Consider the following 16,342-nt stretch of genomic DNA (forward strand, 5'->3'; position numbering starts at 1 on the left):
TTGTCAGTTGTCAGTCAAATGAGTTACGCTGTCAAGTTTGTTTACATCAGATGTGCTGTAGGCAACATGCAGTGATAGAAACTCCTCTGGATAACGCAACAGATATAAATTAAACCTGAAAACATTAAAATTTAAAATATATTGTCATGGATTAAGTCAGTTAAGCTGTGGGCTTCAACTTGAACTCTGTTTTTTGGGTTTGTTCACATTCTAGAAAATCAAGTGCACTGAATAAAAATTTTCAGTTTCTGTTTGTTATGTGCTGTCGGATGTACTGACAACCATCCCTGGATCACCGACTGAGGAGCTTCTGTTTTCTCCAATATCTAAGCAGAGTTATGGATGTTCATTTGCAAGTGTGTTATCATGTCTGTGTGTTGACATGACTCAGATTTTTGACACAAAAATTGACACTGATATGAGCTTCAGATGTTTTTGGTACAAAATGTGAGTTTTGGATATTGATATTTGATGACTTGTTAAATCGTATTCATCTGATTTGGTTTGGAGATCAGTCTGAAAGTTTTGATACATTATATGTGAATAGATGTCATGAGTAATATCGGACATGAGGAGCTCTCAGCCCCTTTTATGTTGTCAAAGTAGCTTGGAGACCTTTATGCTAAGCTAAGCTAACTTCTGGCTTCATATTGTGGATACAGTCATGACAGTTGCATCAATCTTCAACCTTCAGCAAACTGAACTATTTTCTTTAATATATGGAGCTCTGCTGTTGTACCATAAATACATTCATTACTTTATAATGAGCTTGATTCAGCATATGTACCTCAACCAATGTGCAATTAATGTTAATTTAATTAGTTGCAGAAAACATCTGACTGGCAATTATGTCAAACAAATCAGCTTGAAACTTTGTTGATGTAGAAAATTAAAAGCAAGATTTTAAGGCACCAGGAAAAAATAATTAACTGGCATGACCTCTGTTGAAATAATCCACATAACATAGTAAAGAGAGGGTATTAATTTGCTAAAACAAGGGAATGAAAGCTATCATATGGTTTTCAATTCAAGCCTGGCCAGAGGCTAACTCAGGCAATATCATTTTCATTCCCAAATTGGAAAAATCACCTGACTGTGTAAATAATCAATAGAAAACTTTTTTCTCAGCTGTGAAGACACAGAAATGCCAGCTAAGATTCTGATTACCTACAAATTGGCAGATTGACATGAGGTTGAGACAGAGGAAGGTTTGTGATTTCATAACAGATCCGTTTCAGAAATAACCTTCACAGAGGATGAAGCTACACTGTTACACTAATTACTGCCTAGATGCTGTCAGTTGAGATATTCATTATGTCTTCTGCAGAGCAAAAGGGGGTGTGAGGGGGAGATGCAAGATAAACAGAGATACTAAGGTGGTTGCGGCATGGGTAATGAGAAACCTCACAACTCAGGATCTGCATTGCTGTCATGAAGAGAAACAAATCAAAAACGGACTGACAAGTGTCTAATGTGCTCTAGTCACTGGTTACAGCGGAGGAGGGCTCTGTGCAGCAGAGGGGCTAGCTGGGACACCCACCAATGACTCTATTAGCATGGAGAGGGTGATCGTGGATAATGTCGCAGGCGCTGGCACTATATGAGTGCGATACTGCATATTATGACTGTAACTTTATCACAGAGGTCTTGTCCTGTATTCAGTCCTCGTTTGTATTTCTCCTTAATCTGTCTTATGAAAATGAAATGAGCATTAATTTGGAGCAGGGGGGGAGGTGAGATAATAGGTTGGGAGACGGGCGAGGTTTGTGAAAAAAGCAGGTGGATGTGCCGGCAGACGAGTTAGCGTTGGTTAAACAAGAAGAGGACACGGTGTCAGGGACGAGCGACAGAAGGGAGAGAAATGAGACAGAAAGTGAAAAAAAAGGGAAACGGTGCAGAGAGAAGTGGGTGTGAAGAAGAAAATCCAAAGAGGAGAAGATTAGAGACGGGTTGGCTGTATGATTTGTTCCAGCTGCACTTGATCGATCCGTTCCAATAGCCAGTTGTCTGTGTGCAATCAGGCATGTTTATCCACTGCGAGGCCCTTCTTACTGCTGTCTCTGCAAGACCTTAAGAGCTGGAAATGTCCAATCAGTGCTGCTGTGTGCCTCTGCCCTCACATGTGCTGTATTAGTTGGAGCCGCCAATATATTTGCTTTGAAGCACCCGCTGTCTAGCCTGGGCAGTGAGCCCCCAGGGTTTGTTTCAGCGGCGGGGCTGTTGCATGCAGTCCATGAGTGCATTAGGCTGGGACTGTATTTACATGCATCATGGAGGGATGACTTAAAATGACCTTAGACTCATTATAGGCTGGGTCATGGTCGCCTTGTCTTGTTTATTAATTTAAGGGCTCTGGAGACCCAGATAGCTATAAATGTCAAAGAATGAAATGCCTCAAAAGAGAAAATTACTTAAACTATTTTTATTGACCATGAATAGAAATATAATACATAATATAGAATAAAAATCAGATTAACATGATTAACAGAACATACACATATTGCAGCTATTAACACCACTGAAACACTACAACAAAGTTAGCTAAATCGACACAGTGGTGGAGGCTACATCCTGCCCAGGAGCGTTTCTTTTTCCTGAGCCTTTGAAAGAAAAGCTCCAAGGATTTTTTGTGAGAGGATTCACTGCCCATGCTCAACATTTTAGTATTCACATTCTCAAAAATGGTTTGAGCACATGTTCTATTTTGTGTGATCAAACATGCACGTTTGTATTCTGATCACACGGGCTGCCAACCTCACGGTACAATCCTGAGTAATTCATGTGTAATGTGCAGGTTTTATGGCAGTGGATGGCATAGGCTGCACAACAGTGTTAATGCGTAGCCTTACAGGATTCACTAGTAACCATTTAGCTTTGCTCGTAACAATCACTTGATCATGGACATTCAGAAACATTCACACATTCACTTCGATTCCTTGAGGAGAGGTAGGTAGGTCTACGTTACCCAGCTGCTTCACATGCACTCACAAACAGCCTACGTTAGACTGCTAAACAGTGACATCGATTCATGAGCAAGGACCACACCATCGACTGAGGTGCACGAGTCCTCCAAATTAAACAACAAAATGCATTCTTTGTCCATGCCCTCGAGCAACACATAGAAGAATTATCTGATCTGACGCCTCCATCGATAGCGTGACATCATTTGTCAGTGCCCTCCAAAACCAATAGAAATCACTGCTGAAAAAAATGTCAGTAATAAAATGAGTTTTATTATTTGGTGTCTATGCAGAACATAAAGTGTTTATAGATCACAGGAGCAGTGTTTGAATTGTGATCCTCCTGAATTTCAGCTGAGGTATCACTGTTTCTAATGTGTCTTTAATATGCCGGTGTGCATTCCAGCAAACATGGATACCTACACACACCACACAAGAGGCGTGCTGCAGCACAATTTAGTGCCACTTTACCATTTTAGCAATCTCTTCTCACTTCTTTAGCCTTAAGTGTCTGAGTGTGATTCACTCTTCAGCCAAACATTGTTTACCATTATAGCTTCCTGGTGCAGAATAAAACACAGTTTGACTTTCATGTTTTGTAATTGACCTTACAGAAGGTCCCAGTTGGTATTAAGTGTTTGGATTGTGGCTTTGTACTTTCTTGCCAGCTATTGTAAACACATTACTAGAGATTTTTGCCCTGGAGCCAGCTCTGCAGAAACTGTTGTTTTGCTGTCTTGGAGAATCAAATGGAGATAAGAGCACTGTACATTCTGCCAGGATATGAAAGTATGTTATAAATGCAGTGTCTTGTTTTAAAAAATCAAATATATAAGAAATTGTGACTGCAGATTTATAATGTGTACCTAGTTTTTGGACAGATGATATAAATGGAAGTAGTTTTCTAGCTGTGACACACACATCACGCCGTGGCTGCCATTTTATTATCAGCTTTTTCATGTCTGCAGTGGCTTTTTGCAGAACGCCAAAAACACTCTATTTCAAGAACTAATTAAAGCCAACTCATTCATCAGCTGCATAAACAAGCAGGTATTTCAGGTTGGAGATTTATCATAATTACAATGAAGTAATGTGGCTGTTACAGGCTCATATCTCGCCAGTTCTCAGAGGCCCTGAACATTTTTAGCTACACACATTAGACCTGTTAAGGGCCAATGTCTGTGCTGAGAGAGGTGGGTGATTGTTGCCGGTGCAGAGCTCAGACTTTCTATATTGAATGAATGATTTTCTTCACACCTACATGTCAAGAGTATATGGCTTTTTGGGGAGTAACGGGGAAATAGCTGATGCACAAGATCTGCACTTTTCTGAAAATGAGGATATTCAGTCATCCAGTCCCACATGTCCCGTTTTTGATTCCCCACGGCCAGCAGCACATTTCTCATGTGCTGTATTTCTGTAGCAACAAACTAAATGTGGTGCATGGGATTTACAGCCCATTGAGTTTTTGCTGTGAACAGGTTTTGTCGGATCAGCTCTTTTTTGGACCAATAAGAATAAAGGAAAATACAACCACACACGCACTCATCTCATGCACCCGGGATTTATGTTAATCATGTTCCTTGCTTATATCATGTAACAGCGTCTCTTGACTTTAAAACCCACTGTAGATTTATGGATAACAGCCCAGTCTTAACCCCCTGACCCTTCCAGCATGCAGTTTTCTGGCAAAAGAGGGTGCAGTCGGAGGGGGGAGGCGAAAGCCAGATTGGGAGAAGGGGGGGGGGGCTTAAGAGATACAGTTGGATCATTGCATTGTCCACAGTGCTCTCCGGCATCGATCAGAGAACGGCTATAATAACCTTTCGAAAGCAGGGAGGGAGGGTGTGGAAAAACACCCGCCTGAGTCTGTCAATAGGCACCTAAATTATACGATAGCAGCCACGAAGAGATCCACTGTTTAGGTTGTTTTATTAACTGTCTGCGGTGAAGGGAGATACATCTGTAATCTGACACGTGTCTCTGTGAAATGAGTTTAAGTTAGTAACAAGCAAAGAAACTGCTGATATTGAGATGAATTAACAAAATGGGGAAGACAACAGAACACATGGTGGGGAATTGTAAAACAACAACAAGACGTGTGAAATGACAACGGCAATACATTCAAATATAGCCCAGATGCAGCTGCCTGATTTATAAGTTCATTATGAAAGGCTATGTTTCACATCCATCCTCGTTGCTTCAGTATGCATGAACTGTTGCTCGCCCTGTTGTGTGCTTTCAATCAGGGCTCGCTGCTCCAGCATGTAGCTCGTCAGGATGTTTACAGATGGTGTCAAAGCGGGGGAAAAGAGAGCAAGAGCAAAGAGAGAGAGAGAGAGAGAGAGACGATGAGAGAGATGTAAAACACAAAGATGATGCCAGAGGAACAAAGATGATTTTAACCAAACACAAATGCATCAAAGCAGTACAAACGCAAATGACCGAAGCAATGAAGAAATCTGTGGCCTGATAAAGTCCAGATGATCATTTAAAAATCATCTAAAAATAGGCAACTTGGAGAGGCTCAGTGCTATTGTGAATCATCCAACATTAAACTAATGTCATCTTTGGGGAGATTCCAGGAAGAACCATTATTTTCTATTTAGAGGAAACTAATGGTCAACTGCTTATTTACTAATATTTTACTAATGGACTCACAGCAGGGTGTGGAAACACATTTTCATTAGTTTCAGTGCTTTTCCACCGGCCAACCGACCCTGTTTAAAGACACACAAGAGTTGTTTGGCACATCTCAATTTCCACTAGAGGAGAAATAGCCCAGGATGTTGTGTGTACATTTTTTTTTTTTTTAGACTCTAAAGGGAAGCTCCTCCAAAATTGTCCGTGGGTAGATACAAACATCACAGTGTGGAGAAGCCAACTTGATCACCGTGAGGCTTGTTAGACTTCCTGATCAAAGCTCACACGAGACGCCGCTGCACATGAGAAACAAGAAAAGAGAGCGAAATAAGGCAGGAAATTGCATTGCAGGGAATACATTCCTCGTACACCAGCATATCCCTCTTTCTAGCTCTCTCTCTCTCTCTCTCTTGTGCTCATTCAGTGTCAAAACAGCCAATTTTCTAATTAAAGCGGTTTGCCGTGTGATTAAATATGAAATGGGATTAGATGCAGCTGAGAAAATGATGTGTTTGTGAATGCATGCCTACACACTCACCCAGCATGTGCATGTGTTTGTGTACATGTGCACTCATTTTAGCGGCAGCTGTCCTCATTGGGAGGATGATCTGGAAGCTTTGAGTGTGTGTGTGTGTGTGTGTGTGTGTGTGTGTGAGAAAGAGAGAGAGAGTGAGAGCGAGAGAGGGGTGGGGGTGTGGAAGAACTGTACCTTCTGTCCTGTGTGTTCATAAATCCTGTGGCTGCTTGAGAAGTCCATCGGATTTGAACGATCCCTCTGACAGCGATGACTAATAGGAGGTAAAGTAGAATCAATAAATTGAGTTACTACACGTGTCCCAGTTTTGAAGACCGGTGTTGGGAAAGTTACTTTATAATCAATTGTTCATTTAATCGAAAAAGTAATTACATTACTAATTACTCAACAGCAAAAGCAATGGGTTATATTACTTGTTACTTTAATGTATCAGCCCAGCTTTAAATAACTCCACACACACACACACACACACACACACACACACACACACACATTGCATCTTTCAAAGACCCCCTCTGATGAAAATCAAAAAAAAAAAAAAAAGTCTAACCTAGTTAAGATGTCTATTCGATGTCCATATGATATATAATACAAGGCACACTGTGCAAAATAAGTCAACACCATGGCTGCACATTTCCACCTTGAACTGCAGTGAACCAATGACAGTCTCATAAGAACAGATTCAGACAGCCAGGGATTCATACGTCATATAACTATGGAGCCAAACCTGTAAAATCCTGGGGGCAAAAAAAACCTTGTCAGTAAAGAGACCCGGAGTTTGCATTAGCACAACCACTAACACTGTGTCAGCTGCTGCCAGTCGCGAGCTAACAAACAGCATAAACACATAAAATATGCTAACTGTGTTAACTGTTTTGATAATCAGTGGCACCGTCAAGGTGCCTGAAATGTCATTGGCTACTCATGTGACCATCCAAGATCTGATTGGTTCATTAATTGAAACTCCAACATCCATAATGTCAGTGAATGCACTTGCATTGTCTGAGTGTAAGTGAAAGCAGCATTAGATGATGCAACCCATACACCCTGCAATGCCAGAGGACCATTGCAGAGAACAGCAGCAGAGAAAGCATTAAAGAGTTGGGTTAATGCATAACAGGTGAGTGAACTATACAATTCTTACTTATAGTAAATATATAAATATATGTATATAATATAATATCTAGTAAACAGTTTGCTTTTTGTCACTGTCAATTCACCTAGCTTATGTTAGTTAGCATCTAGCTGGCTAACATCATGGACTGGATGCACTGATACTTCTTTTTTTTCAGACAAAGTACAAGTACTTACATAATGTAAGTACATGAATCACCTAACACATGTATATCCAGATACAGGACACATTAAATCAGGATTGTTGTGGAACTTAAAATGTTCACTGTAGCGGTATTACTTTATGTATATCAGATGATTAGTAGCATAAACTATAAAATAAGAAACCAAAATGTATCAATGTGTGAAATAGTTATATACAGTAGCTGATACAGTATACTACAACAGCATAATAGAATTCCTTAAATTCAGTTATGGCTCTTGGTTTTGGTATTCCACCCCAAAATGTTCAGTGGCCCCATCTTGTCACCCCTGTGATCATTTTCTGGAGGCGCTGTTTGATACGTTTGACACGTCTGCTTGTCGCCAGAAATACCATGTTAAACAAAGCATGAATCATAGCAGAGTATTTTCACATAGTTTCAAACATGTCTACAATTTGGAGTTCTCTAAAAAGTCCTGAGCTCAGCCTCACAGTTCACACACAGCCTCCAGCTTTAAACAAACTCGGTGACTCCTGGTTGTGTCAGTGTTCCTGTGGCTAACGTTAGAAAGCCAGCTAAGGACTCACAACTTGTGAATAACAACTATGGATCTATCACGATACTGTTTTGGTAGCAAGCACATCCCAGTCTCTCCACTAACATCAGAAAAACCAAACTGATATCAGCCCTCCAGCTTACTCCCAGTAAGGGAGCAAACAAACGGACCTGCTAATGTCAGAGTAACAGAGCATCACTGGGATTAGTGACTGTAATTTAATTGCTGAATTTCAAATAGTAATCCCTAACACTGTTTGTTACTGAAAAAAAAATCATGTTTCTGTAATGCCCAACGGTGTTGATGAATCATTCATTATTTATTCATTTATGGACTGGATACTAGGAGAAAGGTTCTTTGCTTCACCGCTGTGGATAACAGAAACACTTTCCTCTGCTGAATTTTGAATGAAGACTGAGCACTGTCTGTTTCTTCATTGTACATGTAGACATTCTCCACCTCAGTGATACAAAATCTTAACAGCATTTGAAAGACACAGAATCAAAAAAAGATAGAGAAGATGCAGAGACCGGCTGTGTTCTGTGTTGTCTTGTTGGCATGTGGCCTGCTGGTATGGTGGGGTCTACTGAGGACTAATGAACACTGACAGACTGGCACCTCCAGATGGAAGTGACATCTAACAGTCCTTGCTTGATTTGCTTTTGTCTCTGGAGCTCATCTATCTTCTCCTTCTCAGCCAGAGTTCCTCTATTCATGCATTTTTCTTGTTTATGTAATTTTCTTTTTTACATCTCAGCCTGCAAGTATCAAAATATGCCAGCTGAATAGTCCAACATTTTGAGAAACATGCTTAGCCTTTCTGTTTGTGTATGGGTTAAACAAACAAGCATTAGAGATGCTGGTAGGCAGATTTTTGTTTTTAATTTGAAGTAGACTAGCTGTTTCCCCTGCCTCCAGTCTTTATGCTAAGATGATCATCTTCTGGTTTCACTCATAAATACCACTCATATCTATCTGTTATCTTCTCAGCAGTAAACTCAAAATGTTTAACTATTCTTTGAATATGTCACCTGTGTGGGGATATATTATTATCATCACATATATACATCCACTGGAAATATAAATATATGAGTTTATAATATAAATGAAATGCCCATTGTAAAATCTGTATATGTACATATATTAAAATATATACATGATGAATATTAATATGGCATAAGATGTTGCTAGCATATATTTTAACAAAATATATGTAATTTATATATGCAAGTTTATTAATGTGTTCTAATATGTTCGTATTAATTTTAATGTCTATCTTCCCATTCTAGGAAAGTGGTCTCAGACTTTTCAACCTTACCATGTATAAAATCAACATATATTGACAGGCTTTAGGATGGATGTACATTTATGAAACATATATCTACAATATAGCATAAATACATAAACATACATGTTTGTATGGGCTAGACACATATTAAATTGTTCCAAATTCCATTAAGTTTTATCTAATATTTGAACTCATGTTTTTATTTTATGTATTATATATATGGAAATTCAATATATGTACATATATTACATTTGTGTATGGGGATTAGGTTAATTGTCTTTTTTCATTTGTACTTATTCCAGACTACAATGAATATAACAAATGAACAAATATAATTGCACTAATTGGTAATTGAAATTTCTGCTGCTGTTGTGAGGAAGCAATAGAAAAATCTGCGCTACAAGGCACTTCCAAGGAGGAGGAACGTACTGGGGAATATAAATTAGTTTAGGGTTTTGTATAGTATGTCTTCCTTGCCACTTTAGTAGCCACTATTAGCTATTAATCCTACAGTTTTTCTTCAGGCTTTACACCTCCATACTCATCCCCACTTCTTTAGGTTTCAGCATTTTCACTGTGCCCCTCCTTGCCCCTCCTCCCCCTCCTCCCCTTCCCAACCCTCCCCCACCCCAAAAAGAAAAAAAAAAAAAAAATCAGTATTTTTATTCTTCTCCAGTGTCATTACTGCACTCCCCACTCTAGGGACTGCATATTAAACCTTGCCTCACAATCGATCTCAGATAAACACATTATGTTCCATCTCGAGCACAAAATGCAATTCTGATCCCACCATAATGACATGGTACACAGGGACAAAGCAAAATAACCACTGCTAACAAACAAACCATGCTTCTGTGAAATCCAAAAGGTTGAACCATTCAGGTCACGGTTGTTGACATTTTTAGCGTTTTGCTCGCAAGACCAGAACACACCGAAATAATGATGCTCATGTCGATGCCAGTCCTAGTTTTCACATATTTAACTTTTTATTTTTTCCACATCTAAGGTGATGTGATGGAGAAGGTGCTTCGTGTTAATTACCAAGCATGTGGCTTTAAAGGTTGGCCAAGAAGAGGGAGACCTCCATCCTCAAAGCCAGCTGGAACTTTGGAGTCAGATCAAACGCGTACTGGTTGCAGACGGTGGAAACATGGCCTCAGCTAGCCAGCATTAAGTCATTCCCAAATACATATAAACACTCAATAGGTGCTCGTGTGTGTATAATTTGCATGCATGTTTGTGTGCTCCCTCAGCAGAATATGACTGTTTGACAGCTCGGTGAATGTCCCAGACTGATCTTTTGAGATATAAAATTCACTTTCATCAGAGAAAGAGTGTTGTGCTCGCAGCGTGGGAGATGTGTGTGTATGTGTACAAGTGGTGCCATATCCTCACATCATGTCAGTGTGTTTGCAGAGGCGCGTGCATGTTGTTTTGGTGGGTTTGTGAGGTGGAGGGCTGCAGCCATGTTTCCATAGTCTGCACCCAGAAAGTGTTTGAACTGGATCCAAGGTTGTGGGTTTCACAATTGGCAATGAGGATGAAGGTCTGTGTGTCCCCCAGACCCTTTTAATTCACAGACATATACACCCTGACAGAAAAAAAAACAGAGATAACAGTTTGTTGATTCAAAACCTGCAGAATTCAGCTTTTGATTGCTACAATAAAGATAAAACTGATAATGAATGAATGATAACAATACACACAATGTTTCCTCCCCTGCCTTTCAGGAGATTGACAGCATGGCCCATTGCTACCATGTATAATCTATAGATGGCTGCGAGAGAGCTTAATGATTGACCTTGATCCTTGCTCAGAGGTCCCATCAGGCACCAGGTCAATGGCTTAGTCCCCATCACAGCTGCTGTCTCACAGGCTCCGTCTGTAGCCCTGTATACACTCTGCGAACATATTGGACTGGTTGAAGCTGGAAGATAACAGTCATGTCGGAGACTGAGAATGAATCATGCAGGATCAGCAGGAGATTTATCTGAAGACATTTGGAATGAAATCTGAAGTCATCAGAACCCCATGACAATCAATATTTCTCGCTCTTGCTGAAGGAGCTAAAACAGGGAGAGAAAAAGAGATATGGGATGTTTGTGGCATCGAGGGGATTTAAAAAGACACAAAAATTGTGAAATTTGAGATGGATTTAGACAGAAAAAAGGTGTCTGCAAAGTTACTGACGGCTGTGAGTCTCACCCCCCCGTATGAGGATGTGTACATGATGATTACATCGTATCCATAAGCCATTAACACCATGGGCATCACAGAATACAGCAATACAGGACTGCAGTACAAACACAATGTGTGTATGAACCCCATGACAGTGATGTAATCACAACACAGGGGGTCATCTTTGATACACTGCAATTTCATTTTGAAGAAAATACAACCCAAAAACACAGAAATCAAACATGTACTGCAATCAAACACTGCCAGATTACAGAGTAGACTGACAGTTAAAAGTTAACGCAACAACAACAACAAATTGATCCTATGACTTCCTGTGTAGACGCAGCCTGATATAACCTCCAAAGACAAAAAAGCAGCTTAAAGGTACGTTAGGTCAGTTTAAAGCGTACGTTGGGTCATTTTAAAGCTTACCTTAGGTCAGTTTAATTCTCTAGCTTTGTAGATCAGGTCTAGAGAACTGTGTCACCTGTCACGGGGCCCAGCAGATTTATGAAGGCACAGCCTGATACCCACTCCAGGGCCTCGTAATAGGTCAAAGCATCACTTACCATGAATACCGGGGTTCCACAGGAATACCCGCCCAACTTTTGGCACAGTTAAGTGTTGGGTTTAAGTCTGGGAGCCACAGCTCAATAGATATTGGTGTATTTGTTTTCAGTGCTGTGGTACTTGTACTTTTACTCTAGTTTGCTGATTAGGATAAAGATGTACAAAACATACAAAACTTTATCATAGATTAGAAAATTCAACAGTATATAAAATAGTTAAAATAAGCTCTATCTCCAGAAGTGACATCATTACAATGCAACTTACACAAGCAACATAAAAATAATTATATAAGGGTCCTCTTTCTGCATAATGAGCGCTTTTACTTTTGATATGTAAAGTAGATTTAGCTGATAATATATCCATACTGTAATGGAAGATGCAGGATGAAATAGAGTATTTTTGCATGGTTTAACTGCTACTTTTTCACTTCAGTAATAGATTTGAACCCTTCCACCACTGCCAACTCGTAATTGCTAGCTGGACTCTTCACATACTGTAATCGCATGGCTTGTTTACCACCAGCTGCTTCAAAGCAGCCACAAGGTGACCCTGCTGAGACAGCTCTTTGCCTCCCGCTCCCGTCTTCAGGGACTTCACAGTAATAATGCCACAGAGCAGGCTTAATGTAAAGACTAGAGCCAGAGGGAGAAATATGGTGTTCCCTCACAATTTCCAGCTGCTCTTATTTGTTGCAGATTGAACCAAGGCCAGCTGTGTGAGAGAAGGTAATTTAAGCACCTGTGGTGGATGGAAGACCTCTTGTCTTGTTTCCATCATCCTCTCTTCTCCCCTGTTACTGCTCTTTCTCTCTATATTCTATTTTCCCCCACAGTGGTTATTTCTGTCTCCCTCTCCTGCAACAATCCCCATCTCATGAGCTTGAAATGATATGTACCCTCATATACAGCAGAGCACAAGTAAATAGAAAGTCAGTCCCAATGTGGAGAAATGTGACAGTGTACGCCAGACACATTTTCTGCTGCTGTCCATGGGGAGAAGGGGATATGCAATGTTTGAGATAACATCCTCAGCCTTTTTACTGACTGGATTTAATCTCATAGTTCAAAACTTTGCTTTCTGCTCCGCTGTCTGGGTGTCATGTGAGGGGAAGAAAAGTGTGAGTGTGTGAGAGGCTTAAGTGGCTGACACAGGGAGAGTGCTGCAGAGTGCTAACACTTAGAGGGTGATATTGAGAATGTGGGGGTATGAAAGCTAGATTAAAGGCGACAGGAGTATTACACAAGGAACTGACAGAGGAAGAAAGAGCAAGAAATAATTAGGCCAAGTCTCTTTTTATATTTGCTTTTTCTGCGCTCTCACTCGTGTGTGCTTGAGCATATACAGTATGTATTCGTGTGCGTGAGTCTGCATTTGTGGGCCCCTGTTTGTACGTTAATGTTCTCGTATGCCCATGCATGCCTAAGTAAGCCTACACATGACTGATGATGAATGCAATCTGCTTTTGCACAGCAACATCTTTTAAATATAATACTCCAGAAGATAAATGTGATATTCTCTTCTTCTGCACGGATCCTTCCAGGAAAGGAACATTAAGATATGGATTAAGGCTTTAAAAGGAATATAAAGACATACAAGGTTTTATGGTCCACACACAAAAAATAAGGTAATGCAGATTATTGCTGCATGCACTGGAAAATAAGAGTTTAATTGCATTTCATAAGCATGTGGTATATTTTAGTCCTTTTTATGCATGCATAATTCATATTCAGTCCAGAAGTTAGAGAAATAAATGATTAGGTCTATGCATCATCCCTGCCAGACAGCACCCATCTGTGCTTCCATGGGTAACATTACATTAGTGACTGTGTGTTAGTATAGGCTGGCGTGTCTGTATTTGTGCAAGGGGGAGAAAGAAAGAGCAAGAGAAAAGGGAAGAGCGAGAGGGAGCACGCTGCCAGTGAGCGTGCACAGCTTGAGTATATTTTTACAGGCTTCCCTGAACGGCAAAGATCGTCTGGATGCTGCTGGGTGTAAGACGCGTCATTAAAAGTTTCACAGGCACACTGGATAGCTGTCAGAGCCCATGCCAATTAGTGCCACTTTAGGTGTCAGTCTGGTAGGCAGGAGAGACGAAAGGCGAGGAGGCTGAGGGAGCACCAGGAGAACCCTGCTGACTGAGCCTCCCTACTCAGCTGAGCATCCTACAAAGCTTCGGCCCGGCTTGATACAAATAGGAGCAGAAGCCTTTGTTTCATCCACATGACAAATTTCATTTCAAGTCATATGTATTTTATCTATACATCTGAGAGGAGAGAATACCCTATTATGTCAATGCTAAACAAACCCTCTCTCTCTCCAATTGATTTTTCTACCAAACAAGCCTTTAGTTTAATTGAAATGAGGCAAAAAAACAGTAACAACAACATCCAAGTGTCAAGAAAGATACACAGGCAAATGTTGTCCTTTTGATCTATTGGCCCATATTGGCTTTGACATCCTGTTTTCAATTTTCTTTGTACATTAAAAGTACCCTGTGGAGTTTTTGACCTCTAGTTGTGCTGTAGAGCAAAGTTTTGATGAGCCGGGGTCTATTTTCTGTGCTTTATTGTTGTGTGCACATCACAAGCATGGGGGTGACTTAAAACCCATTTCTACAGTAGGTTATTGGTGGTAATGTGCTGTAAAAGGTAGCAATACACCGATAAAAGAGGAAAGGAAGAGTAAACAATGTAGCTTTTAAAATATTTAGGAGAACACTCTAGAAAGGTTTTATTCCACCTGAGGGTACACAGAATGTGTTCTGGTGAAACAAATGTGACCAAACTCCACATGGTACATTTAAGCTTGTCTTGATCGGTTAAAAGGACAGATGAGTATCACAGGCAGGATTATAATGGTATTAAAAGCAATGGTAACAACTCACTTTCACCATGAACCTTACACTGAGCCACTGGCACCAAACTAAATGCGTCTACAAAATCAAATACCAAGCCATTCATCCAAAAAACAAATGCTATGGCCTTTTATTCAGAACACTAAGCAAGACATGGCACAGTCCTCATTAATACAACATCTTCATCCCTGTAGACACGCTGACTTCCCACTGTTTTAAACACTGATTTTTAAGCAGTGTTGCATTGTTTCCAATTTCTACACTTTAAAAAAAAACAACTATTTTTGTCACAGCTCTATGTAATACAGTTAAATGTACCAATGCAAATAGCAGAGTAAACTGTATTTTACACTTTGCGGACACTGTACAGGTCTAAAGTACGACCTGGGTTATAGGATCTTGATGGGGCAAATATTTGTGAACATCACCAGCCGGAGGGAAATCTGGAGTCAAGTATTGACATTGGACTATATCCTGCTGTGAAACCCAACTGTGTACTGACATCCATTATGTATACCTCACCTATTCATATACAGGGTCATGGAGGTGGGAAGGGGAAAATGGAATGTATCTTACCCGGCCCGAGGCAAAAGGCAGGGAAACCATACAGTCTGTGCCCTGGACTATTTGCTAAACTTTTTTGTCTGTCCACCACTTTCATATTTCAGCATCTGTTCACTTCTTGCCTTTCAGTATATTAGGTTTGAACTAACGCTTCACTCTCTTCTACAGAGAGTGATGCATTATGGGGTTGTCTGTAGCCTTAATGTTCCTAGGCCTGCAAGTGTTTTCAAGTCAGTTTATACTGTGTTTTTCAGAGTAGGTCAGCCCTAAAAGTGTTTTGCCAAGTTCCCTGGCATCTTTACAGCAGAAAGGAACCAGGAAAAAAAAACCTGTCAAACAGCAAAGATTTATGGCTGTCACAGATAAGCTCAAAAAAAGTGTCTTAAAAATGCTAACTGTCAGAGGAAACGATTTTGACTGCATCCAAGAGCAGGAGGAGAACAGGAGATTGAGTATGTGACTGACAGGCACTATACACAAATGTGGGTTTCATCGACGACTGTATTTCAAGTATTACAAGAGAAAAAGGCTGCAGAGATGAAGACTTCTTCTTGGATTAATGGTGTCTCAGGGAAATTTTACCTCATAGGAAAAATGTAAGTGTCTTCAAGCCTCAAAAGGTCTTCTTCTTAAAAACATTTGTAAGAATAGGAAATTGTCTTCTAATCATCCCTGTCCTTTATTCAGGCTAATATCAGTTTATGACTAAATACGTGCTAACTAACGACTTTCCTATGAACCTCACCTGTAATTTGTGTTCTAATTAGCATTTTTTAGCATGCTAACATGCTAAACTTAGGTGGTGAACATACACATTATACCTGCTAACAATCAGCATGCTAGCATTGTAATTGGGAGCATGCTGATGTTAGAATTTCGTTTGAAGCACTGCTGTGCCTAAGTACCGGAGTACTGCG

The sequence above is a fragment of the Trachinotus anak genome, unplaced genomic scaffold, assembly GCF_046630095.1.
Source record: "Trachinotus anak isolate AG129_WGS33_773 ecotype Australia unplaced genomic scaffold, CSIRO_AGI_Tana_v1 ptg000028l, whole genome shotgun sequence".
Taxonomy (NCBI): Eukaryota; Metazoa; Chordata; class Actinopteri; order Carangiformes; family Carangidae; genus Trachinotus; species Trachinotus anak.